The 26520-nt window shown below is 38.2% G+C and overlaps 1 long non-coding RNA gene across 3 annotated transcripts; it reads left to right on the top strand.

The window, feature by feature from the left end:
- Positions 1-1929: 1929 nt before the first annotated feature.
- Positions 1930-24795, top strand: LOC129743601 (uncharacterized). Of its 3 annotated transcripts, none has more exons than XR_008736625.1 (7): positions 1930-3113; positions 3174-3301; positions 15721-16079; positions 16148-21974; positions 22057-22799; positions 22878-23051; positions 23119-24795. It is a non-coding gene; the product is annotated as an uncharacterized LOC129743601 (long non-coding RNA). The 3 variants fall into 3 exon arrangements; XR_008736624.1 differs by having other exon boundaries at positions 1931-3113; positions 16148-22329; positions 22467-22799; XR_008736623.1 differs by having other exon boundaries at positions 1931-3113; positions 16148-22799.
- Positions 24796-26520: the final 1725 nt, after the last annotated feature.

Here is a 26520-nt window from a genome sequence, read left to right as displayed (position 1 = left end):
CTAAGCTCTAGCTCTGGCAACCCTAAACCGTCGGATATCACCGGCTATTTGAAGCTAATGGACGAAAATCATATTTATCATCGGGTACAAAACAAGTATTCTTGCGTACTTACGCTTTTTCTTTCCTACCGCTCTAATTGAGCTCAACCCGGTACACCTAACCGGAACAACCGAACGGTCACTCAAACTATCAAAGGAAATACAATATTTTAGTGGCAAATTGCGCAGTAAGGAATTTCTATCACCTAACCTCTTCCGACTCACTAAACCGCGAGCACAAAAATCACGCGCAACTGGCCAAATAGCTTCCACCTACTATAAAAAATACATTAAAAGATGATCAAATAACTAATGATCAAATACATACTGTTTTCGCTAAAAACAAGTCACTACAAACTAATTAACTGCCAGGTCAAGAAAAACGTGTCGCAGTTTCGATCAATTTTCTAACAATGACAATTCTTTTTCGGCGCCAACGCGTTGACGTTTGTCCGATCCCGTACCAAGGTTGCCAGTTCTACTAACACCCCAACCCGTAACGTCGTAGTCAATCGACTTTACTCTCCTCCTGCACGTCCAACAGAGCAACCTTTACCGCTGGTCTTTGAAGAGTAGATCCGTCGCAAGTCTCCACGTCGACCTTGTGAACTTGTCCGTCTCGTCCTGGATAAGTCCTCACCACTTTACCTCGGAGCCATCCGTTGCGCACGGACTCGTCTACGATGACCACTAGATCGCCGAGCTTCAGCGGCCGCGTTTCCGCGAACCATTTCGTCCTGCAGGCTATAGTAGGTAGATAAGCTTGCACCCAGCGCTTCCAAGACTGGTTTGTTAAGTGTTGAATAACCTTCCAGTTTGGTCGAAGAGGTGTAGCATCGTCGATTGGTACCCTTGGTGGTTTGCTGTCCTCGCCGGAACTTAGCCAAAGGAAATGATTTGGAGTCAGCACTTCTTCCTTGGGATCCTCCAGCGGCACGAACGTCAGCAGATGGGAGTTGACTATCAATTCTGCTTCCGAGAGCAATGTTCGCAGTCCTTCATCGTCTAGCCTTTGATGGTGCGAGAGAGTCTTGAATGCCTTCTCCGAACTGGCTCTCATCCGGGGAATGTAGTAACGTAGCTTGATCTCGTTCAGTACCGTCTGGGAAGTGGCATGACCGTACCTTTGGTAAAATCGCAGCATCAAAGAAGTGGTTACATCATGATTTTTTGGTACTATCTCAGGATTTCGAACTTCGAACGAATAATGAGCCGCTAGGTGGTCGATTCTGCTCGCCTTCCGGAGAACACCGGACTCATCGATCATCGATGATAGCTTCGCTAGGACACTTCCCTTGCCGATACGCTTCCACCGCTTCGGTGAAGGCTCAGAACTGCTTCTAAACGCTTGAATTTCTCCTGCAAACACCTGTCGCTGTACAGCCCGCCAAATGGCTGTTTCCGCCGACACACAATCATCACGATTCAGACCACCACAGGACTCACTAGATTCCACAGGATCCCGTTTGAAGCGCTTAAAGCGGTGCACAAGATGATGCAGGTTAGCAATTCTGTTGGGTAGACCACCACACCGCGAGCAATTTTCCATGTTGACTACAAAATTATCTCCAGTAGTCACCCCAACCCGTTTCAGAACGTGTTTGGAGTGCGACTGCCAACGAGGTATCTCAAAACCAGCTGATCGGTTGACCAGACTCACTTCCAAAGCCAGTTTCGTTGCCTCTTCAATGGCACAGCTCGCAAAGAAAACGTCAACATTTGTGTTGTCAACAATTGTTTCAGCAGCTTCCGGATAACGATCTTTATGTTCCTGGGCGTTTCCATTCTTAGCAAACTGTGCTGAACACGAGGAGCACATTGCCCCGAACGTTGCGACGTCCATGTACACGTCGAGAGCAGCTTCTGAATTCTCCTGATACAAATATCGTTGTGCGTTTCTATCTGCCGGACGAATAATCAACTGGAACATCTCCCTTATGTCCCCAGCGATGGCATACTGTTTCTGTCGGAATTGGCAGAGGACAGATAGAAGGGGCTTCACCAAATCCGGACCTTTCAAAAGCTGGGAGCTCAGAAAGATTCCTCCATACGTAGCCGCAGCATCCCAGAATACACGCACCTTTGTTAACTTGCTCGGATGTCGCACTGCGCTGATTGGCAGGTGCCAAATCTTTCCGTCGTCACTGTTGCGGAGCTCGTCTGACGTTGCTTTGTGAACGTACCTCTTGTGTAGACAATCGTTCATTTGTTTGTCAATATTAGTTTTCAGTTCGGGATCTTTCAGCAAGCGCTTTTCAAAACAACCGCGTCGACGTACTGCCTTGGTAAATTTGTTCGGAAAAACCGGCTCATCGCTTTTCCAAAGCAATCCAGTTTGGAACTTTCCGGATGGTATATGAACTGTCGTCTTTTCGAGCAATCTTCTGGCCCGTCGATCTTCGTCGGATTCGGGTGGATTCAATCCGGATATCGCCAGGTTTTCGAATTCAAGATACTGCTGGACCGGTTCATGGAGCTCGCGGTTATTGGATCTCTCGCAGACATGAACGAAAGCACTACACACCAAAAAATTATGAAAATTAGACTGGACAGAAACGCTTAAGCACCTATTTTTCTTTTGATCTATTCAAGGAAAAATCTAATTTTACGTCTTTCCGAATATAAAATACACACATACATGGATGATTTCAAATCTCAGGATATAAACTGAAACTTGAAGTAATACGAATCGAATTTTACATCATTGTTCATCTAAAGTTCAAATCTTGAATTTAAAGCTGTGTGACGAAAAACATAAAATTATGTCTATCAGTGTTAATGAGTTCAGTCAAAGCGTTTTCCATTATGGCGCTAGTGGTAGATTGATTTGTTGTTCATAATCGTATGCAGTTTGTGCAGTGATATTGACTTACATATATCTGTGTCTGATACAAATGCATTACAAGAAACGAAGTTTTAACACCCGGTAAATGTGGATGTGGAATTATTCATCTAACAACGAAATTAAAGTAATTTATGGCCAAACTTTCCAATGCACGAGTTTATAAAGATTTGTGAACGTTACCTTGTGTATAAAAATTAATGAAAAATAATCTGAGTGATCCTGAAGCAAGGTGAGTATTATAAGGTAAACATTTGTAATTAAAAGTAAAGCTTCTTTCACAAATTTACAGCCATATCAACTTTGGAACAAATAGAACAAATGTTCAATTTCTACGGACATGGTGACGTAGGGCAGCTCATTCAATGATTAAACAAGATAAAGCAATGTTACTCGACGATTGTTGTATTGTCCATTAAGGTAAGCGATGACTCAATTTTGAATATATGATCTTGTTTTAGAGAGCTGGGTGTGCAAAATATTTTCATTGATAAGTAATTTATAAGGTTTTATAGTGGCATACCATAGAATACTCAATTTGTTAAAACTCTACGAATCACCAAATTGTTCATAAGATTAAGTCTTCAAAAAATCTAAGCCAATGGTATCAGGTTATAAAACACTTCGAGCATGACAGTCCATTGAATTAAGCAGAACATTCAATTTTTAACCATACATTGGTCTTAGAAATTTCAGTTATTTATACTTGGTTTATCCCAATGTTGAAAAATTAAATTGTTTGGATGTAGGATACCTGCTCTATATTATATTTTCGCTCAAACATCTTTCAAGTGCCGGAACGGTCGGAACCAAACAAAAGAAAGGATTATCGATTGTCGAGGTGATACATTTTTTATCGTCGCTGGTTGGCAGTCACCAGCGCATAAACTTCGGATTACAGCTGAATTGACAATATTTTCACCTGCAAACCTGTAAGCATAGAATACATATTGGAAAATATTAAATGGGATTTTTTTGTACCTACATGAAGTTTAAATTCTGCCTCGTTCCGACTGCAGATTTTTATTTTCTTCCATTTTCAGTATTCCTTTTAAATTTTTGTAAAAATAACCAAACACTACATATACAAAACAATTTAAAAAAAATTAAAAGCGAAATGTTTACAACTAATTAGCTCAACAGCTTTTGCATCAGTTATTCAAAGCACCGTCCATAGTCAGGGGTGTCAGGTGTCCTGATTTATCAGGATTTGTCCTGATTTTCGAGACACCGTCCTGATTTTTCAAAAACGCTTGAATTGTCCTGATTTTTGGAAAATGGCTCTTAAAATGTCCTGATTTGTCCTGATTTTCAAAAAAATATCCTAATTATAACTAAATTTATTGTTAAATGATGAGAACATCAAACAAATCTTTAATAAAATAGTTTAACCAGTTAAACCAATGAGATTCTTTGATTCAAATGACATTTAAATGAGGTTTTTCGATATTAACTGCAGGCCAGCCAAGGTTATTCTCGCTTCAGTTGCATAATTCGAGGCGTCTTCAGCACCTATATTTCGCCTTTAGTTATGCAGCCTAAGCAGATCTGCATATTGTTGTCACCAATTTTGTGGTGTCCTGAAAAATCCTGATTTTTTCTTCGCGGTGTCCTGATTTTTGACAAAACGACCTGGCACCTCTGTCCATAGTACACATTAGAGCAAGTCCAATGGTGTTGGGAGAAAGTGGTAGAAATTTTGACGTCTGTAGCACAGATGGGAATTTTTCTATCGTGAAAAATAGACCAAAAATGTTGGCCGTCCACCGGTGTGATAGAAAACGAAGGAATAAAATCGAAAACAACCAGCGATGCCAAGTGCATTTGCTTTTTAGTATTTTTACAGAATATTTTTTTTTTTGAATTGACCGTTTATTTAATTATTGACATTGTAATAATGACAATATAAAAAAATGAATTTTAGTATGTATGAACGTACAAACGTAACTTGTAGCTAAACATGAACGGTAATTTTTTAATAATAATTTGAAGTAACGTTCTTCCAACGTTGTGTGTACGTTTTTTGCAAACGTACCGGAGTGCAGCTCACACATGGAAGTGATGTTCTGAAAGAACTTTTCGGATTCAAGGGTATTTACTTACATTTTTAAGTCTTTTTATTTGATAACTTTTTAAACAAGCTTACATTGGATGGTTGCTTTTTTTTATTTTTCTAATTATTGATCTGTTGAATGTTCCGATATCAACATATTTCCCGTTTGTATTTGAACCGAGGCCTCAGATCAGTTGAATCAGCGGAATCCACCCGATCCACAAATGATGTTTTCCAGGCGCAAGGAGCTTGCTGAAGATTGACCGGAGAAGTTCGTTTATAGACCCAGCTCCCAGCACAAATTTTGGGGGTTTGCCTCCATGGCCTGAATTATGCTCGAAAATGATCAGCATTCAATAAGTATTATGCGAGTTCTGGCAACACAATCTGAAATTTGCAAATAGGGCTTTTTGATTTTCAAATAATTTACTAATGTTATTGACAAAATTACATAAACTGGCTTTTAAAAAAATTTTACTTTCACCTACCTGATACAAATATCTCATATCAGCCCGACAATTCCTCCTCGGAATAGGATGCACTGTCCGGGTTTTGCCGGGGGACCGGCAATTTGAATAGAAACTGAATATGCCTCTCGATGCGATGGCTGCGTTTGTGGCACTTGTCGAATCAACAGCGGGGCTCCGCTTCCTTACAATGGTGGAGCAATTAACAACGGCGATCTGAAGTCACTAAATACCGTACCGGATATTCCGACGGATTTTTTTAACTAATGAAAAACCCAAATCACTTTTACTTCCGAAAACCGCGAAAACCGAGCCAAAATAAATAAACTGATTATATTTACTTCTGGCACCTCTGCGGCCTAGGTTGTCAACGCGAAAACGATGCCGAATGCAATTCGGAATGTCGTAAGAAAATTTGGTCGTAAGTTTAGAGAAGTTTTTTTGGTTTTTTAAATGCCATATCAAATTAACCAATATAGTTAATTTTTTAAGCAAGACAATAACATATGGTGTATGTCGTAACCGATCGTTTTTTTCTTCTCAGAAAATGAAACGCGAATCAACTATACTTATTAACATCTCTTAACGAACTGAAGCCTGATTTCAATCGGCATAACTAACTCTCTCAATCTCTCTCTTCGCCGTATATTTTCTCACTCTTCAAAAACTGTTATAATTACATCTCTCGACTTCCTAACCAAACACACGAACACATTAGTATTTAATTGTGAATATTGAACATACATGCACTATTCTATAACGAGAGAGAATCACGCATTCGAATGATATGGGGTGGACCATAAATCTTGACATACATATTACGGTTCAGATGTTTTATTTTCATTATCCTACCAATATTCTCTACATTCGCCTCCACCTCTACTGTATGATTCGAGTATTAAACGATTTAATCATTTTTTTAAAAGAAAAATACCCATAGTGGTCCTTAATGAATTGAAATAACGTATGAAATAGATCTGCATGAAAATTTCTTGAAAAAAAACATCCTTTAGAGCTTTAAGTTACTTGTTCATTTCTTTGCATGATTTTTTTTTTTGACTTTATCTTATCGATCTTTTTTTCGCTAGCTTAATCCTTCAATGTTTTCCTTATGTTCATCTTTCATGATATATGTACGTTAAACGAATACTTACTTTACCCTTCACTTATGGCTCTTCAATATATTTGCTCTGTATTCTTTTTCGCCTTTTAATTCATTATCTTTTACTTTTGCCCTCAATTTTGTTTTTTTTTTTAATTAATGCATGACCTTTTTTTTTAATATGTCTCTTCATTTTCTAATTTGTACTCTTTATTTTTTTTAAATTTTATTCTTCTTTAACTTTGACTTTTCACTCTTTAACGCATACACTTTTCTCCATAAACTTAACCATACTTCTGAGCTCTTTGCTTCTGGCTCTCAACATCGTTTTTGTACTCTGTATTTTTCTTTTAACTTAACCCTTTAATTTTAATCATGACGTCAATCTTTCCGATCTTCACTTTGTACTCTTTATTCATGACTGGTTATAGCCTTACCTTCTTTATATTTTTTTTTTCTTCATACACTTAAACTTTTGTTTCTGATTTCTTCACTCTTGACACATCTACCATTTTTTGCTAGCTTCTGGCAATTTTCATCTTTCCTTTATGCTTGCTCTTTACCCTTTCCACTTTAATCCATACTCCTTTCTGTTACAGTAAACACTTAACATTTTAATTATTTTTTTTCACTTATGTATTGTTTGTGTCTTGACTCTTGATTTCAAAAACATGATACTAGAATCTTGACTGTTTATATTAGACGCTTTTCTATATATTTTTTTTGAATGAATATTTTTTTTACCATGTACTCTTCATGTTTTTATTTCACTTATTATGCCTACTATACTTTTATATCTTATTAAACTTCTTTTTTCGAACATTTAATTGTTTACTGATTGCTTGTTCTCATCGTTGCTTCATCATTTATCTAATATTTTGTTTTTCTTGATTTTTACATCTTACTTCCTCTTTATTTTTCTATCTTCAATTTTTGATACTCTCTTTATATCTCCATTCTTTTGTTCTCATTTTTTTCTTAATTTTTCAACTTTTTTTAAGTTTATTTTTACGTTTCTAAATTCCCTTCCCATAAAATTCTTTACTCTATTTTCCTTTCTCTCTTTTTCAATAACTTCTGTTAGTCATATTCCCGTTTCTTATCATCCATTTGCCATCCTCCTTTTATCGGTTCAAAAATATCTATTTGCCCTTTCCAATCTTCCTTTTCCATTTTTTTTTTGCTTGCAACATTATCCCTTTGTTTACTTGTGTTTGTCATTCAATTTTTTCTCAACTTAAGTTGCTATTCTCTTATGTTTGTCAATTTGCGTTTTCTGCGCCGTTTTTGTAATTTTTTTAATAAATTATCGTGCTTTAAAAATATGATTTCAATTTTCCATTTTCTCATTCTCCCTTTACTCGTGATTCATTTTATCTCCATTTACAGCTTACTTTTCCCTCTCAACCAATCTTCTATAATAAATATATTCGTTTGGCATTCTCCGTTTTCTACTGCACTTGTGTTTTTAAGTCTCCAATTTTCGTTCTTTCCATACAGGTTTTTTTTTATCATTATCATTTTTATATTCTTTTTACTTTTAATTTTCACTTTTTTTCATTTTTGTGATATTGAATTTTTTTTTAAATTACTTTTCTATTACATCTTCTCCATTTTTAATTATTTCTACTCTCGTCATTCATTTTCCATTTAAAATTTCAAACACCGATTTGTTCATTTCACTGAACCGCTCAGGGGTTTGTCCCTGTTATGTCATGGTACTGCACTTTTAAGCTGTCTTCAAAACTCAAGTTTGAAATCGGACCTCCAAATTAAAAAAAAAACTGTATCTTTCTATTCCCTGAGCCGAGTTTCAACAAATAATTTTGTTACGTTAATTGAATTGTTGATATTGACACACCCACTCTTCCTATTTTTTTTTGTTATGCTTCTTTTTTCATAATCTATTTCAAAATCCTAATTTTTGTCTCAACTTAAGTTTCTATTTTAAATTCCGTTCATTCCCTTTTGCAGAAAACATTTTAAATTCGTCAAGCAAATGACCTTTTTAAGAAAAACAAGATCTGCATCATCCATTTGTGCTTTATCCCTACTTTATCTCGGTATTTTGTTTTTTTTTTCAATTACCACTCTTGTATTCAATTTTTTTATTCTCCATTCCTATTAAACACACTTTCATTTTTCACACTAATCCTCAAACTTCCTTAGCTTTTCTCTAGTTTTCATCCTACCTCTCTACTTTTTTTTCTTATTTTTTTTTTATTTTCACTCCTTACTCTAATTCTATTACTGCTTTATATAAACTGCTTTCTAGTTCCTATCAATCCTTCGTCATTTATCTTAGATTTTGTTGTTCTGATTTTTTTTTTCATATCTAACCTTTTCAATTTTTTTTCATCATACTTTAAGCGATTTAACACTTAAAAACTTAAGATCGAAAAAAAAAGTCTTTGCTAAAATTCAACAGCTGTGACTTTCTATTCCCTAGGCCAAATTCCATCAAATTCCGTTTATTCCTTTCTGTAAAACACTATTGTACATCCGTCAACTCAATTATTCTTTAAGGGAAATCCCTATCTATCCCTATTCAATATCTACTTGTTCACTCTCCCTTTATTCGTTATCGTTTTTACTTTCTCCAATTACCAGTCTTATATCCAATTTTCCATTCTTCAAGGAAAATCCCGATTTTCAATATCCACTTGTGCACTCTCCCTTTATTCGTAATAGTTTTTGCTTTCTTCAACTACTGGTCTTTTATTCAATTTTCCATTCTCAACCTCCTATTATAAAAACTTCCATTTTCACTATCGTTTTCCCTTGTCTTTATCATTTTTTACTCTCAACTCCGTGTATTCTTTTTTTGTTCTCCTGCTTTTAATTCTAACTCTATTTTCTAGTTCTCAGCCTACCTTTCCTTTTTATAAATAAATTTTTCGCGATATTCACTTCTTACTCCTTTTTTTATTCTTCTTGCTCTCTATCCATACTCTGTCTTTAAAACACCATTTAACGGAATCCATTTATTTTTCGTCTTCCTGCATTTGATTCCAACTTATTTTCTAGTTTTCAACCTTTTTTTTCAAAACTTTTCTCTATTCAACTTCTTTCCCTGTTTGTAAACTTCCTGCTCTTTTGCCATACTCTGTCTTTAAATCACCATTTGACGGAATCCAATTTTTTTTAAATTATTTCCACTTAATATTTATTTAATTTTTACATTTGACTCCCTTTTTCTCAATCGCTTATACTATTTCCTTTCTTTTCTCCCTCTTTAAATTAATTATTAAATTATTTCTCTCACTCCCTTCCTCATTATTCATCTGCTATTCTCTATCTATCACCTCAAGTTGACCCTTATTTGTTTACGGAATCATCTCCACTTTCAACCCTCGCTCGATTATGAAAACTATAAAATCAAACCAGCCACAAGCGATATGTCTGATATCAATTAACTTTCAATTTTATTCGTGTTTATGCCGCTTTCAAAGAACCTTCATTTTTCTTGAAGCATTCAATTTTTTTTCTTTTTAGGGTCATATTTCTATTTCTCTTTTTTTTTTTGTATCTTCATGTATTTCCTTTTTAAACTGCATGTTTTCCTTCATTCTCGTTTAAGCGCATAGCAGTTTCTCCCTTTCGACACTGTGCTGCCTCTCTCTATTTTCCACTTTCTTTTTTTTTATTCTATTTTCGTTTCTTACTCTAACTCAATTATCTCTTTTTACAAACTGCTGTCTAGTTCTTATCAAACCGTCGTCATTTATCTTAGATTTTTTTGTTCTGAATTTTCTCTTCTTACTCTCTCTTTATTGTTCTTTCTTTAATTTTTAGGTTTTATTTTTGTATCTTCTTTTTTGGAGTTTTTGTTAACTTTTTCTAATTGAATTTTTTTTCATTTCTCAATTCCCTTTCATTCTTCATTCTTTTTTTCATTTTCACTTTTCACTCTTATTCTACAATCCCTTTTTTCAATCTACTTTTTAGTTCTAGTTTTCTTTTATGTTATACTATTTAAATCTTTATTTTAGCTTCTCCTTTTATAATTATTTATATTTACTTCTACCATTAGCCATATTATACTTCTACCATTAGCCGTTTAAATTTTTCAAAAATCGATTTTTTTTCTTTTTTTTTGAAAATTATTTTTTTTGTATCTTTCCCTTTCAATTTTTCTATTCATCATACTTTAAGCGATTATACACTTAAAAACACAAGATCGAAAAAAAAGTCTTTCCTACAAATTCAACAGCTGTGGCTTTTTTTTTTCCTGGGTCAAATTTCACCATATTCCGTTCATTCCTATCTGTTAAACACTATTTTACATTCGCCAAATCAATTATTCTTAAATATCCACTTGTGCACTCTCCCTTTATTCGTAAACGTTTTTGCTTTCTCCAATTACCAGTCTTATATCCAATTTTCCATTCTTCAAGGAAAATCTTGATTTCAATATCCACTTGTGCAATCTCCCTTTATTCGTAATCGTTTTTGGTCTAGAACTCTCTCTAGAAGGGGGTTTGTCTCGCCAAAATGTCACTTATACTGCCACACTCAGGGGTCTGTCTCACCAAAATGTCATCTGGACTGCTCCATTCAGGAGTCTGTCCCACCAAAATGTCACCTGGACTACCCCACTCAGGGCTTTGTCTCGCCAAATTATCATCTGGACTGCCCCACTCAGGGGTCTGTCCCACCAAAATGTCACCAGGACTGCCGCACTCAGGCCTTTGTTTCGCAAAAATATCATCTGGACTGCCCCACTCAGGGGTCTGTCCCACCAAAATGTCACCTGGACTGCCCCACTCAGGGGTCTGTCCCACCAAAATGTCACCTGGACTGACCCACTCAGGGCTTTGTCTCGCCAAAATATCATCTGGATTGCCCCACTAGGATTCTGTCGCATCAAAATGTCACCTGGACTGCCCCACTCAGGGGTCTGTCCCACCAAAATTTCACCTGGACTGCCCCACTCAGGGCTTTGTCTCGCCAAAATATCATCTGGACTGCCCCACTCAGGGGTCTGTCCCACCAAAATGTCACCTGGACTGCCCAACTCAGGGGTCTGTCCCACCGAAATATCACCTGGACTGCCCCACTCAGAGGTCTGTCCCACCAAAATATCATCTGGACTGCCCCACACAGGGCTTTGTCTCGCCAAAATATCATCTGGACTGCCCCACTCAGGGGTCTGTCCCACCAAAATTTCACCTGGACTGCCGCACTCAGGGCTTTGTCTCGCCAAATTATCATCTGGACTGCCCAACTCAGGGGTCTGTCCCACTAAAATGTCACCTGAACTGCCCTACTCAGGGGTCTGTCCCACCAAAATGTCACCTGGACTGCCCCACTCAGGGGTCTTCCTACCAAAATGTCACCTGGACTGCCCCAATCAGGGGTCTGTCCCACCAAAATGTCACCTGGACTGCCCCACTCAGGGGTCTATCCCACCAAAATGTCACCTGGACTACCCCACTCAGGGGTCTGTCCCACCAAAATGTCACCTGGACTACCCCACTCAGGGGTCTGTCCCATCAAAATGTCACCTGGACTGCCCCACTCAAAATATCACCTGGACTGCCCCACTCAGGGGTTTGTCTCGCCAAAATGTCACCTGGACTGCCCCACTCAGAGGTCTGTCCCACCAAAATACCATCTGGACTGCCCCACACAGAGATTTGTCCTACCGAAATGTCACCTGGACTGCCCCACTCAGGGGTCTGTCACACCAAAATGTCACCTGGACTGCCCCACTCAGGAGTCTGTCCCACCAAAATGTCACCTGGACTGCCCCACTCAGGAGTTTGTCTCGCCAAAATATCACCTGGACTGCCCCACTCAGAGGTCTGTCCCACCAAAATACCATCTGGACTGCCCAACACAGAGGTTTGTCCTACCGAAATGTCACCAGGACTGCCCCACTCAGGGGTCTGTCCCACCAAAATGTCACCTGGACTGCCCTTTCTCAGGGGTCTATCCCACCAAAATGTCACCTGGACTACCCCACTCAGGGGTCTGTCTCACCAAAATGTTATCTGGACTGCCCCACTCAGGGGTCTGTCCCACCAAAATGTCATCTGGACTGCCCCACTCAGGGGTTTGTCTCGCCAAAATGTCACCTGGACTGCCCCACTCAGAGGTCTGTCCCACCAAAATACCATCTGGACTGCCCCACACAGAGGTCTGTCCTACCGAAATGTCACCTGGACTGCCCCACTCAGGGGTCTGTCCCACCAAAATGTCACCTGGACTGCCCCACTCAGGGGTTTGTCTCGCCAAAATGTCACCTGGACTGCCCCACTCAGAGGTCTGTCCCACCAAAATACCATCTGGACTGCCCCACTCAGGGGTCTGTCCCACCAAAATGTCACCTGGACTGCCCCACTCAGAGGTCTGTCCCACCAAAATACCATCTGGACTGCCCCACTCAGGGGTCTGTCCCACCAAAATGTCACCTGGACTGCCCCACTCAGAGGTCTGTCCCACCAAAATATCATCTGGTCTGCCCCACTCTGGGGTTTGTCTCGCCAAAATGTCACCTGGACTGCCCCACTCAGGGGTCTGTCCCACCAAAATACCATCTGGACTGCCCCACTCAGGGGTCTGTCCCACCGAAATGTCACCTGGACTGCCCCACTCAGGGGTTTGTCTCGCCAAAATGCCACCTGGACTGCCATACTCAAGGGCCTGTCCCACCAAAATGTCATCATCTTTTTTTACTTCGTTTCATTTCAACTTTCAAGCATTTGTTAAAATTTTGAATTCAGTTAAACTCGCCTGAACTGTGGTTTACATGATTCTGATTTGTTTCATTTCATCCATTTCATTCAATTATTCTTTTTTAAAAACATGCTTCCAAATTGGATTTTGAAAGCTAACTGTTTATCTTATATTGAAATGTCGCGATACAAATTGCTGACATTTGAACTCAAAGTTTTGTAACCATGAAAACTCAAACCTACTCATTTCATTGCATCTCAAGACCACAATATAGTTTTACTCCAAAGAAACAGGTTTTGCTTAATTTCAAACAACTTTGATATTCTTTTAAAAGATGAAAAAACTTCTCTTTTTTCATTCAACCACCGAAGAAATCATCTCTGGCATCAACACTGAGCAATGGACTTCCAAGTATCAGGAGAAAAAAAAATCAAAGGAAATCTCAAGGATGTATTGGAATGCAATTCTTTATCCGCCATTTTCACATTAAACAATATTTTATTTTTCCTTTCGTACTTACATATCGAACACCAACCAATCACATAAACGACAAACTATCACTTTCTACAATTTTTTCAACATAAAAAACGCTTACACTTGAACGAAACGGTAATCAATAGCCGGTTGAAACTATTTGGGAGACGCGACCACGCCATTGTCGTAACCGATCGTTTTTTTCTTCTCAGAAAATGAAACGCGAATCAACTATACTTATTAACATCTCTTAACGAACTGAAGCCTGATTTCAATCGGCATAACTAACTCTCTCAATCTCTCTCTTCGCCGTATATTTTCTCACTCTTCAAAAACTGTTATAATTACATCTCTCGACTTCCTAACCAAACACACGAACACATTAGTATTTAATTGTGAATATTGAACATACATGCACTATTCTATAACGAGAGAGAATCACGCATTCGAATGATATGGGGTGGACCATAAATCTTGACATACATATTACGGTTCAGATGTTTTATTTTCATTATCCTACCATTGTCGTAACCGATCGTTTTTTTCTTCTCAGAAAATGAAACGCGAATCAACTATACTTATTAACATCTCTTAACGAACTGAAGCCTGATTTCAATCGGCATAACTAACTCTCTCAATCTCTCTCTTCGCCGTATATTTTCTCACTCTTCAAAAACTGTTATAATTACATCTCTCGACTTCCTAACCAAACACACGAACACATTAGTATTTAATTGTGAATATTGAACATACATGCACTATTCTATAACGAGAGAGAATCACGCATTCGAATGATATGGGGTGGACCATAAATCTTGACATACATATTACGGTTCAGATGTTTTATTTTCAATATTCTCTACAGTGTAGAAGTTCAAAATTTGATAATATTTTAATTTTTTGCACTATCGAGTATTTGAACATATGGAAGGTGGCAGCACTATACCGCTTTATTCCCGAATATTGCTTTGCAACGCCGCCTCCATCACTTTGCTCGGTGATGTAAAATATCATGATTTTCTATCACCATCAGCCAAAAAGTGTTATACGATATAAATTTTGCAGCGCGAAACTGTTCGAATATCAGATTTTCCCAACACCGGTGGACGGCAAATGTGTTGTGATATGATGTAAACCATCGAAATTTCCAACTCCATCTCAACCAGTGAACTTGCTCTTACAATATGGAAAATAGTGTGGAAGCAAAGAGTGGGCGATGGGCGCGCTCGCGGTCCCGGTATACGATTTCTCGGGTGTTAAACAGAGAGAGAAATAGCCTTCACTCCAATTTCACTCCGATTAACTGTCATTCTTATGGGAATCTGTGTAAGAGTAAAGAGCAGGCTTTATTCTTTTTAGCAGGCCCAATCCCAGTAAAGTGAAAGTTGTGAAAATGGTATTCGCCTCAAGGTCGAATTTCTACGCTCTTCAAAATCAGACTCGCAAGCATCACGTATAACCACGTCACATTATTGCTTATTTATGTTTTTCTATTAAAGGCTATTGTTGCTTAATACTTCTAACCAGGCTTGGCAAATATCAACGTCATGAGGCGTGAAGCTGTGACTGTGAAGCCTCTTGGTCCGTCAAAGTCAATTGACTGTTCCTTAACGACCAGTCACTTCGTTTGCCAGTCATTCATTCCCCATTCATTTGAAGCTAAAATAATAACCTAGTCAAGCAATCGCATTCAAGCGACCGATGACGAAAAAGAAACGCATTTATTATTATTGTTGCTCCTGCCAGCAAGCCGAAGACGACCGAAGAGGATCAAGAAAAGCATTTATTATTAGGTGTGTTCAACAAAACTCAATCGAAATCAATTGAAATGGATTGACAGTTGATCAGCTGTTTTTCCAATTGACTTCGATCGATTTCTATCAGGCTGCTGAATGAACAGCCAGGCACTAATACTAATGCGCTTAGTTTGTTTTCATTTTTTATTCGGCTGCGCCCTTCAAGCATTCGGGATTTAATAAATAAGTTTGTTTTCAAAAGTTCGGAATATCATTTCATAAACACTAATATTGTGTATCCAACATTTTTACCACTTTATTTATAGCAATGAGGAAAAAATTTGCGGACTGTAAACGTTGGCCACCATCTGCCAGAACAATGTCGACATCAGTGCTACGGACTAGAATAATTTGGATATAATTTCCGCCTCATTGCTGGTAGATCTGAATCAGAGCATTCGGCATGCCAAGATTTGAGCCTAGCGGAATCATCTTTCTTCAGAGGCCAATTTTCGAGAGGGAACATCCAGGATCAGACGGACCATGCAAAAGTGAGACACTCCATCAAGCGGCCAGCATGTTGTAGAAACTCAGAGATTGCTTCAGTTAGACAGCTTCAATCAGTTGCACCTGTAGGAAAGTTTTGTCAGATGCCTGGATTGAATAGTTAATAGAAATCAAATCGGTAAGAGGGTTTCATTTTTTTAAATTCAACTTTGTTCACGGGATAAAATAAATTGTAATTTTTATCAGTTCTAGCCGTTGCTGTCGCCCGAAGTTTGCTCCGCTGATACCCCGAAACTAAGCTGGAAGTGATTGACGATGCCCAAATGAAGGATGAATCAGGCGAACAATCCTGCCAAAGATGAAGACGAGCCCATTTACAGTCGGAATTTGAAGTAGACTCAAAGCATCATCGAAAACATCCGACAAATTCTGACGGAAAATGAATGTCATTACAATTTATTTTAATCGAAGCTTCCTTATGGCCATGACTTTCGAGGTAAGGTCACCCAACTGATAGCTTCTGGGTGTGTGAATCTTTTCCCGATGCCAGCCGGCGGTGGTAGTGAAGATGCTGCTATTAACAGAAAACTCTAGGGGGAGGAGGTAGACTGACCCTCATATTACGTTAGTGTTAATCATGAATAAGTTTAAACATATGAAATTGTAATGAATTTTTTTTTAAATCCAAGAAATAAAAAAAGTAATGAAATTTGTTATATGTGCTAAGATAATTTGCAATAGAAATAATATCACCTGAAAAACTAAATTTGAAAATGCCTAAAACCAATAATTGTAAGCTATTGATTTCAATAAAACATTTTACTAAAACAAATTTTTTTTTCGCTTTGAAATCATACCAATACGACTTGAAGAAAACCCCTACCCCATACGAAAGAGTCGGATATGAATCCATTCTATGACGAATGTGGGAAAAAATATTTATTATTTTGAGCATTTCATCATGATATTATGCAATAAAATTCAAGAGATCGATTTCAAATTTATTTGGTATATCATAAATAATTCCCAAATTTTCATCATCAGTTGCTGCGGCAAGCACATCGACTGGTGCGATCAACACAGCAACACCGACGAAACACCGATCAATGCTACCAGCACTGCACCACTGATCACGGACCACACCAACACGGACTTTCACAAGCAGCAGCAGCAACTGCTTCGATTGACACTATGCACCACCGGAACAGCACCACCGACGCTGCACCGGTTGACTCCACTTTTACTTGCACTGCACGACTAACATCCACATACTCTAGGCCGGTATAACCCAAAACCAAGTTGGAATGCCGCAAAATCGGATGAAACTGGCTCCCGACGAAAATGAGTTTGAGGGGGTTTTCCCGAATTTGAGAATGAACGTCATTTTTGCAACTTAATTTTGGGGCATGTCATGCGCAGGGATTTTTTTGGGATTTTTTCATTTGATGAACCAAATATCAAAAGGGATTATACAAATTTAATGAAGAAAACATTTTTGTTCATATTTCCTTTTTTATTTTAAAAATAATGTTTTCACAATTGATCGACCTCGGCAAATGTTTTCGAAAAGAAAGTCATATAGGAAACCCGAGCCTGATTTATTCGGGAGCAATTCTCAATAGGTCTGACCTGCAGGATGCACCCGGAGGGAAACCAGGCTCCTCACTGGAATTGACTATCTACGGCTGCGCTTGGTACCGTTAAGGAGCGTCACGTGTCCTCCCAATCTGGAGACCCCCTAGCATATAGTACTATCCGAAGCTCCCATAGGCCGTGAATGGCTAATGCTGCGGTTGTTGCAGATCGTCCTCCGCTTCTTTCGGTTTCCTATTGATTTTTCTTCCTTCCGGAAATTCGCTGCAGGCATGATGTAACTTTTTTTTTGGTAGAAACGGCTCCTGAAGAAGGTATGATCGATGAATAAACGTTTTCTGGAAATCAATAAATTGAAATGAATTAAGTATATGGTATAAGATAAAATTTTATCACATTCAAAGCTTTTTACCAGATATTGTTTTCAATTTGACTGATTTTTTTTGCTTCCAAAACGGAACTAACCGAAAACAAAGGGAAATTTTTTTGGGGTGGTCAGTTCGAGGTTCGAACTTTTATTTTGGTGTATTGACAGCAGCCCAAAATCGAGAAAGCCAGCTGAACTTTGTTTTGATGCGCTGGCGATCTTATTTTTGGGTTGTTTTGATTCTGAGTGCAAGTTGTAGACCACAACAGAAGCTGAGCACATCGAACCAGCTGTTTTTGACAGTAAACAACTGCATGTGTGTTAGTGTAATAGAAATCGATAGAAACGAATCCTGCCTCCGAGCGTGATCGGTTTTGACTGGTTTCGATCGATTTCGATTGGCTTCATTGAACGTCAATTGGATTAGTTTTGACCAAAACATTGGCTGAGTGAACAACCATTTACCGATCGAAATCGATTGAAACCAATTTCAATTGGCTATTGAACAGGCTTATTATTGTTGCTCCTGCCAGCAAGCTCGTTTTCAGTTTTTTATTGCTATTGTTGCTCTCTGCCAGCAAGTCGTTCAATTAGTTGTACCTGCCGTCAGCAGCCGATCGAAGTGTGAAGAGATTTGCCAGTCACTCTCAGTAGAAATTTTGACCATGTGTAGGAGCTTCGCCAGTCGATGATGGAGAAATGTTGATTCTTGTCGTGCTTTGTCCGTCATGCGAGTAGTAAGGCTCCGTCAATTGAGAACAGTGCCAGTCGTTTGATGAAACAAAACTAATCGGGTCAAGCGTGACGGGCGAAATTTACCATCACTGCTTCTAACACACCATTTAGAAATCCTTTCTTTAAATCTCTCACAATTAAATAACACACTACTAAATCAAATTAGGTATATTATTTTTTGAAGTAAAAGTTGTACGTACTGAGAACTTTTATTTTAAGTCACAGGCGTCATATAAAGATAAAAGTGTCAAATCGTTAAGCAATTTTTGAGTAACTCTACGGCCGATGACATAGTGAATGCGATGCGATGCATACTGGCGAATGCGAATCAATGCGACGAACAACATTTGATGAAAATGTGTGAATCGCTTAAACCTGACATACTCAACGCGGCGAAGCAGATGTCAATTTGTTTTGCCAATTCGCCTCGCATCACTCTCACTAGGTCGTCGGCCTTATTTGGTGATTTTTACTTCTATACCGCTTTTGTTTCCAATGTCCAATTTGAATGTCACCTATCTGTTGTACAGTAGAGGCTTCGTTTTTTCGAACAGTCTTCTAATCCCATTTATTGCGAAAAGAGAGTGGAGAAAATTGAAACACGGAAAATAATAAAAAGGTAAAATTTACCGAGATAGCAAGGTGAACGTTCGTGGAAGCCAAATAGGTAACTTTTACCTTTTCGAAGTGAAACTCTAGAGTTAGTTTTGATTACGTCGTATGAACCAATGTAAACAAAATTGAGTTATTGGCTGCAAACGATTGATAAACATGTAATCTATCTTAGAAAAAACTTTCATTTTATTTGATCAATGCATAAATTCTTCAAAATGGTTTGAAATTAGGACGTATGATGACTTCCTCATTTTCGAGTGCAATTTGGTTTTTACGACTTTTTGCATTGCACTAAATTGGCGTGCAAAACAAAGGTCGCAAACAATTTGTTCGCACGCTCGGCCATATTGAACCATAAATGCTTGAAAAATAACCATAATGGCAGTTTTGTGGGTTAAGTCGTTTTATGAGTTTTCAGTGAAAACTCATTAAATGAGATTCCGAGGAGAACTTGGATTATGGTTATTTTTCAAACATGTTTGAAATAAGTGAAAATTGGCAGAAATTCGTCGGAAAAAGAACTTTATAGATGTAAAATGACAAGAATCATTTCGTGGTTGTTCTTAAAAGCTTTTATTTCACAATATATTACGAATATATGAACATCCAAATATACAAGAAAAAAATTGTTCTTAACCTAACCGGCATTTCCACTGTTGGATGTTGGCAATAAAGATACTCAAACTATTTTCACCAACTGAGAGGAATTGTTGCGCTTTGATTTCGTTTGTTAACCTCTTCGAACACCATTTCCGGATTAAGCGCTGGTGTTTCATTCCCAATGAGCGCGCAGCACCCGATCCTGTAGCCCGTAGTGTTTTGTTTCTACTTGCAGCTTTAAGAATTTGACAGATTCGCTGGGCAAGTGGAAGTGCTCCTCTTCTCATTACTGCAATAAAAAGGAAAACAGGAAATTGTTAGTGTCCGATTCCGTATCTCGTCCCGGTGTTTCGGCAACCTTCACTATTGGAATTCACTTCCCGAACAGCTAACGTTTATACAGCTGTGGTTTGCTCCTGCAAATCTTTTACTATAAGCTCCTGATCCGGATCCTATGAAACAGCCTGTGGTCCAGCACAACGGGAAATTGGAAGATGTTTCGTCCTCTTTGAATGGAAAAATGTACTAATATTCAGTCGATTCGACACACAGCGGAAAAAAATAAACAAGTTAAACGCGCGTCCAAAGATGGCTACTGTTTTTTCATTGATTTTACGGTTGAAATTTAACCATTTTCGAAATTTTTTGTCAGAACTTCCGTCATGCTTGAAATTGAACCATACTTCACGGTTAAAAAACAACAATTATCGCAGTTCTTTTGAAAATCTCAAAAAATGGTTCAAGAAAAACCATTAATGGTTGAAAAAATATGAGCGTGCGGTTCGTTGGTTTTTGCGACCTTATGCATTTTCTCAGATAATGCAGCGGTGAGTGATGTTAAATTAAAAATTTCAAAAGAAATTGTTTGTGAGAGTTGTTCCAGTTAGTATGATTATACAAACTTCTTCTTTTTATTGTGAGGTAAGTTCAAAGCGTATCTTTTATGACTGGACTGATTTTCAGTTTCATCATTTTTCCACCACAGATGCTGCTAACAAAACTAAAAGCGTTTCGTAGAAACCGGAGATTCCAAAGAGAGCATATCACCCGCGAGGTCCTAGACAAAGCTCCAGGGATTCAAACGTAAGTCATTTTTTCTTGTTCTATACTATATGCTGATTGGCACATGACGAATTCCTTCAAAACCCATTCCGGTAATAACCAATATTCAGATGAGCCATACATAATGTTAAAACTTGAGTGCTTGAAGCTAAATAGTTAGTGACAGAAATGTTTAAGACACATGTTATTTAGTTTAGAGATAAAATTTAACAGCATGCAAAACGACGTTAGAGCCAATCATGCAATGCCAAAAGTCGTAAGTACATGTTCACTAGAACAACTAAATGTATGCCTGAATAAAATACACTAGCCTAATTCTTATCTATTTTCTTATCACATGCCGATTTCTAAAGACAATTCCGAGCAATATTTTAAATAGTAGATTTAAAAAGAGGTTAGGAAACTTCAACAGTGATTTTCTCGAAACACGTCAGGTGGCTCATACGACTTAATCAAAAAAAACTCTAGAACTCACCTCACAGCGAGGTAAAGTTTACCTGAATCGAGATGAAAAAAGGTACAATTTACCTTGCAAAAAGGTAAATCGAAAAAACGTAAAGCTTACCTCGTAGCGAGGTGAAGTCTACCTAAATTGAGCTGACCAAAGAGGTACAGTATTATTCACATAGAAAAAAAAGTTACTGATGTTTGTCGGAAACGCTAAATGAGATTAAGAAATATTTTCATTTGGAAACAAGTTTTGCATTGGTGCGCAACTATAACCGGGACTGGGAACAGAATATACTAATTAACAATTAACGGTAAAAACTATACTTTTTAATTTATTACTATAGGTATTTGATCAATAAATACATTTATTAATATTTCCAAGTGCCCCTAGCTGTTAGCACTTTAGCGATGCATCACAATGTTCCATCGGGGATTTGGATCATCTCTGGAATATTCAATTCCCGCGGCCAGAACATTATGATTTCCTCCTGTGTGTAGTTTTTTTTAAGCCGAATAGTTGGAGTGTATTCGGATTGCGAATTTGTTTACCAACATCCGGAGAAGAAAAGGGAAAAAAACGGTGTTCACCTGGTCAGAGGCCGAAGCTACTTTTGTTATGCTTGGGTTGCTTCGTTCGAAAGACGGCGGCAGGTAAGCTATCCATTATTCGTTGATTAATATTTTTACCGTCACGGGCTCGCAAGGCCCGCAGCTAACTCAATTTTCATGCAAGGACCATCGTGACGTCGCTCTTTTGATTCCCGAACATCACCAAGACGTTGTTGCACGCCGCCACTGACATGGAGAAAAGACGCGTGTGGAGCCCCCAATCACAGTTTGTATGCGACCAAAACATCCACCGGGATTGGGTATCCGATATACTCGCACCCCAGCCGGCACAACGGGGAGGTTGAGAATTGGAGTTGTATTAAGACAAGAGGTGATATGAACACTACCCGAAGGTTGGGTGTATGGTGTTCAGAGTGACCTATCATTCGCCAGCCAGGTAAGCATATTCAATGAGTTTAAATTCCGTTCCAATGTTTCCGTTTTGAAAATTGGACCAGAACAAGGGTTTGGATTCGGCAGAAATATGGCCAACGACGATGCATTTTCACTAATCTCAACATGTGTCATTTTTAGGCCGTCGCAGGAAAACTGGAAAACTGCTTTCTGATCTATTCTGTCTGACATAGCATTCGGAACGGACAAAAAATTGTACGAAAGAATTTGGAGCTTTGGAAAAACAGTTTTAAATATCTCGAATGTTGTTGGTCCAAAAGATTCGATTCACGTGGTTCATTTCCGACAAAAGTGAAGCTAGTCATCCAACGTGCCGAATAAGGAAAAAGCATTATATTTGCCGATGTTGCTCATCCGGATCAAACGAGCTTTTAAATGATATGGCCGTTTCGTTCTTGCTTTGATGAAGTAGTATGAAAAATCATGGATCATTAAAAAAATTAAGGGAATTAGGTAGGTTTTTTTTAATTTTTATTCAAATTCTAGTAAAGGCGAATAATACATTTCTGTTATCTAACATCATTCGTATAGGAACACGGAGACTCTGGCGATAGGATGTTCGTTTGAAGCCGCCCGGTTGAAGCTAAGATTTATCTACTGCAACAAAATTTAAATTTCTGCAAGCAGTAGTGCATCGGCAGCAAAAAGAATGAGACGAAATAATTGTAAAAAGAAATTGAATCAGGATAAGGAACCGAAAAATAGGTAATTTATATTTTAAAATAGTATTTACATAAGTCAAATATTAACTTCTTGTTCATTATTCCTACAGAATGGCTTCCTCGAGTCATGTAGTGAATTTGGCTCTGACTTGGTAAGCGATTTCGTTGGATAGTTTTAACCAACAAAAACCCTCACAGACAATTTAAACTCAAGGCCCGATTTTAAACGGATTATCGTAGCTACCGAAACGTGAAGTGGTGATGCACCTTCCGGAGATGACATACGAGAATTGATGCATCCATGGTTGACTTGGCGGTTCTAAGTTGAGAGTAATTCTCGAAGGCTCCATCGAAAGCCATTCGTTTTTTCCAAAAGATAAAGAATTAACTTTTTAATACTAAGCGTTTAAAACCTCAAGTTCCATTGAATTTGACCCATCGACGAAGTTAGATGAATAACGAGTGCGATAGTACTGACTGAATCAAATTCGATTTTTCGATTCGAATCGATATTTAACAGTGGTGGAAGTCGTCTGTTTCCTAATTTACATAAATGTAGGTTCAAAGCTAGCCTTATTTAGAATAATTGAATGATTTTTATATTTTGTATGATATGAAATAGTAAGGCAATGCACTTTAACAGTAGAGTTAAGTTTGAAAAAAAAAAAATTCCTGTGAAATGACAAACACAACCTAACACACCAATACCTAACGTGTGTATTGAGTCGATGAATGGTTAACAATAGTTATCTTTACACAAAAGCGTAGAAAAGGGTTTGATATCCCGAATTTGTACTAAAAAAACAGATTTATGAAGCCAAACTTGTTATATATTAAAACAGATTCTACTACAGTTTAAAATGTAATAAACAAAATTTAATAATAATTTAGGCGAAAGTTTATGATAGTTTTAAACACGATTATTTGACGTGTCACTTACTAAAAATCAATGTTTTGTTATCTCAAGTGTTTTTATTTATGATTTGATATTATTTATTAATAGAACAAGCAAACATGAAATATGTACCTTTTTCCTTGGTGAAATGAAAAAAGGTAAAATTTCCACCTAGCAAATGCGAAAAAGGTATAATTTAGGGTATCATTTAAAAAAAAAAATAAGAATTGAGTATCAAAGAAAAACTGTTTTGACATAGGTCAGCAAATTCTTAAAAAACTTTCATAGTATTTAAATTTCTGTCGATTTTATTTTTAAGCAAGTATTATAAACCATGACGTTAACAATCCTTATAACAAGCCACTAAAGTAAGAATGTTTTCAGACAGCAAAAATAGTAATTATAAACTCTTAGAGAATTCAAGAATAAAAAAGCTTTCGCCTAAATTCGGAGATAAGTGTCAAAATTATGTTTGCCAATCGATTTTTCTTTCTTAACCTACATCTAGTGCAAAACTCTGATTTTTTTTTAAATTTTAACACTTGATTGAATAAAAACTGCTAGAATTTAAAATTATATGTACATATGGAAAATAGAGCCCCTTGACAACTTGGAAGCACATTTTCTGGAAACTAACATTAAGGCACTTATCTCCCTCTGATTCTGAGGGCCTCGATTGGAATACATATTTACACTAGAACAAAACCAGGATTTAATTCATTAAATCATGAAGAAATTATACAACATGTATTAAAGTAATAATTATTGTAAACATTGTTATATATTTAAAATGCTTACAGAGAGACTCAAACATTAAAATTGTGTAACAGTATCATAGATTAAGAACTGTGAAGGTACATATATGACCAATAAAAATTTGTGCAACTACTAATATTTCTATTTTTTAACGCAGGTTTGATTCACTGATCCAGGGGATAAGGAGTAAATTTAAGACGACCTAATTTTACATCAGAAACGATGCTTCGTTTTTGTGCATACAAAATGACAGAAAATTACATCACAGGGAATATAATTTTATGTGTGCCGCATCAAGAATGAATCTAATTTGACATAAATTTTTGTTTTCATTAGTTGAAATTTATGTCTATTCTATCCAAAATTTAGGTCTTTAAGCGTTTCTGTCTTCGGAGTTTATACGACACTTATTTCATGATGTAAATTTATGTCAAATGTGATGCTTCAGTTTTGTGCATCCTATTTGACCTAAATTTACACCAAAAAATTAATAGTGTGTACCTATCGTCTCAGGTGCTCGTCTTCCACCGAATATTGCCCATCCGAGGCGAAATTTAGCAGCAATAGGTTCTCCTCCGGATCTTTCTCTCTTCTTCAAAGCTAAGTTGAGCTGGGCATTGTCGACACCGATAAGAATTCGTGGCACGGCCGTCCGGTAGCTGCTGATGGGGAGTCTACTCAGATGAGGGAACTGCTTCGAGAGACTCTCATAATCCAGGCTCTGCTTCGGTAATTCCAAGCTCTCAACGGTTCTTACGTTCGCCAGCTGATGGATGCGATTGTTCGATGCACCTGAGATACCTATCTCGACCTTACGAGAGTTACTCTCACTTCTCGTGACGTTACTAGTCCACTGCAAGCAAAGCGGAATTCTTTCGCCCACCAAGCCCAGTTCGTCGATAAGTTCGTCTTCGACCAGCGTCAGGTCGGATCCGTCATCCAGAAAAGCAAATGTGGACACCGACTTCCCGTTCGCGTGAAGAGTCACGGGAAGTATTTTGAAGAAAGTGGTGCCTTGCTGGTGTTGATGATGGGCAGTTACCGATACCGAAGATTCCGATCCTTGACTCTTGAGAGTCGAACAACTTCCTGGATGTAGCAGTTTATGGTGGGGCTCAGGGCATCCATTGATCCCGCAAGGCTGCTTGTTTCGGCAAGGCCACCTTCCATGCGGCGCCAGGCAACGCCTACACATTCCAATTTCACTGATGAAACTCAGCTTCTCTTCGAGCGGCAACGTTTCGAACTGCTTACAAGTTCGGACTCTGTGCGTTGTACTTTTGCACATCAGGCACGGCTTTAGCTCCGGATTAACTTTCGAAGCTGGTGGTCCAGGCGCTGAGGACACGGAGGCGGAATGTGCGTTCAAATAAACTGGCTTCTCCTTTCTCACAACACCTTTTGTGGCTTTATCATTCAGACAAACATCCGACGTCAATTTCACCTTGCATGCCGCTGTTCGATAAGCCGACACAAACGCACAGAAATCACCAAGCGATGGTTCTGGAAGAGCTGCTAAGTTCATACCCCATTGTAGCTGCAAGTCGGGTGGAAGCTTAGCGACCAGCTCTGCCAGCAAGAGTGGATTGTCCAAATGGGTGTTGAGTTTAGCTGACTGCATGTACGTCACCATGTTGCGTACCTCCCTGCCGAACGCCACAAGCGTCTCCAATTTCGCCACAGACGGCTGAACGGTTTTCCGGATCTTGGATAGCAGACAATATACAATTTGATCTGGCCTTCCACACTCGGCTCGTAGGATGTCAATAATTTCCGGAATTGCATCCGGCAGCATTAAAATATTCTGGACCTTTTCGCGAGCGCTACCAACAAGACTTTTCTGTAGCCTAGCAAGGTTCTC

Source organism: Uranotaenia lowii, chromosome 2, assembly GCF_029784155.1.
Source record: "Uranotaenia lowii strain MFRU-FL chromosome 2, ASM2978415v1, whole genome shotgun sequence".
NCBI classification, from domain to species: domain Eukaryota; kingdom Metazoa; phylum Arthropoda; class Insecta; order Diptera; family Culicidae; genus Uranotaenia; species Uranotaenia lowii.
The sequence above is the reverse complement of the archived record's forward strand: the minus strand, read 5'-3'. Positions and strand labels throughout refer to the sequence as shown.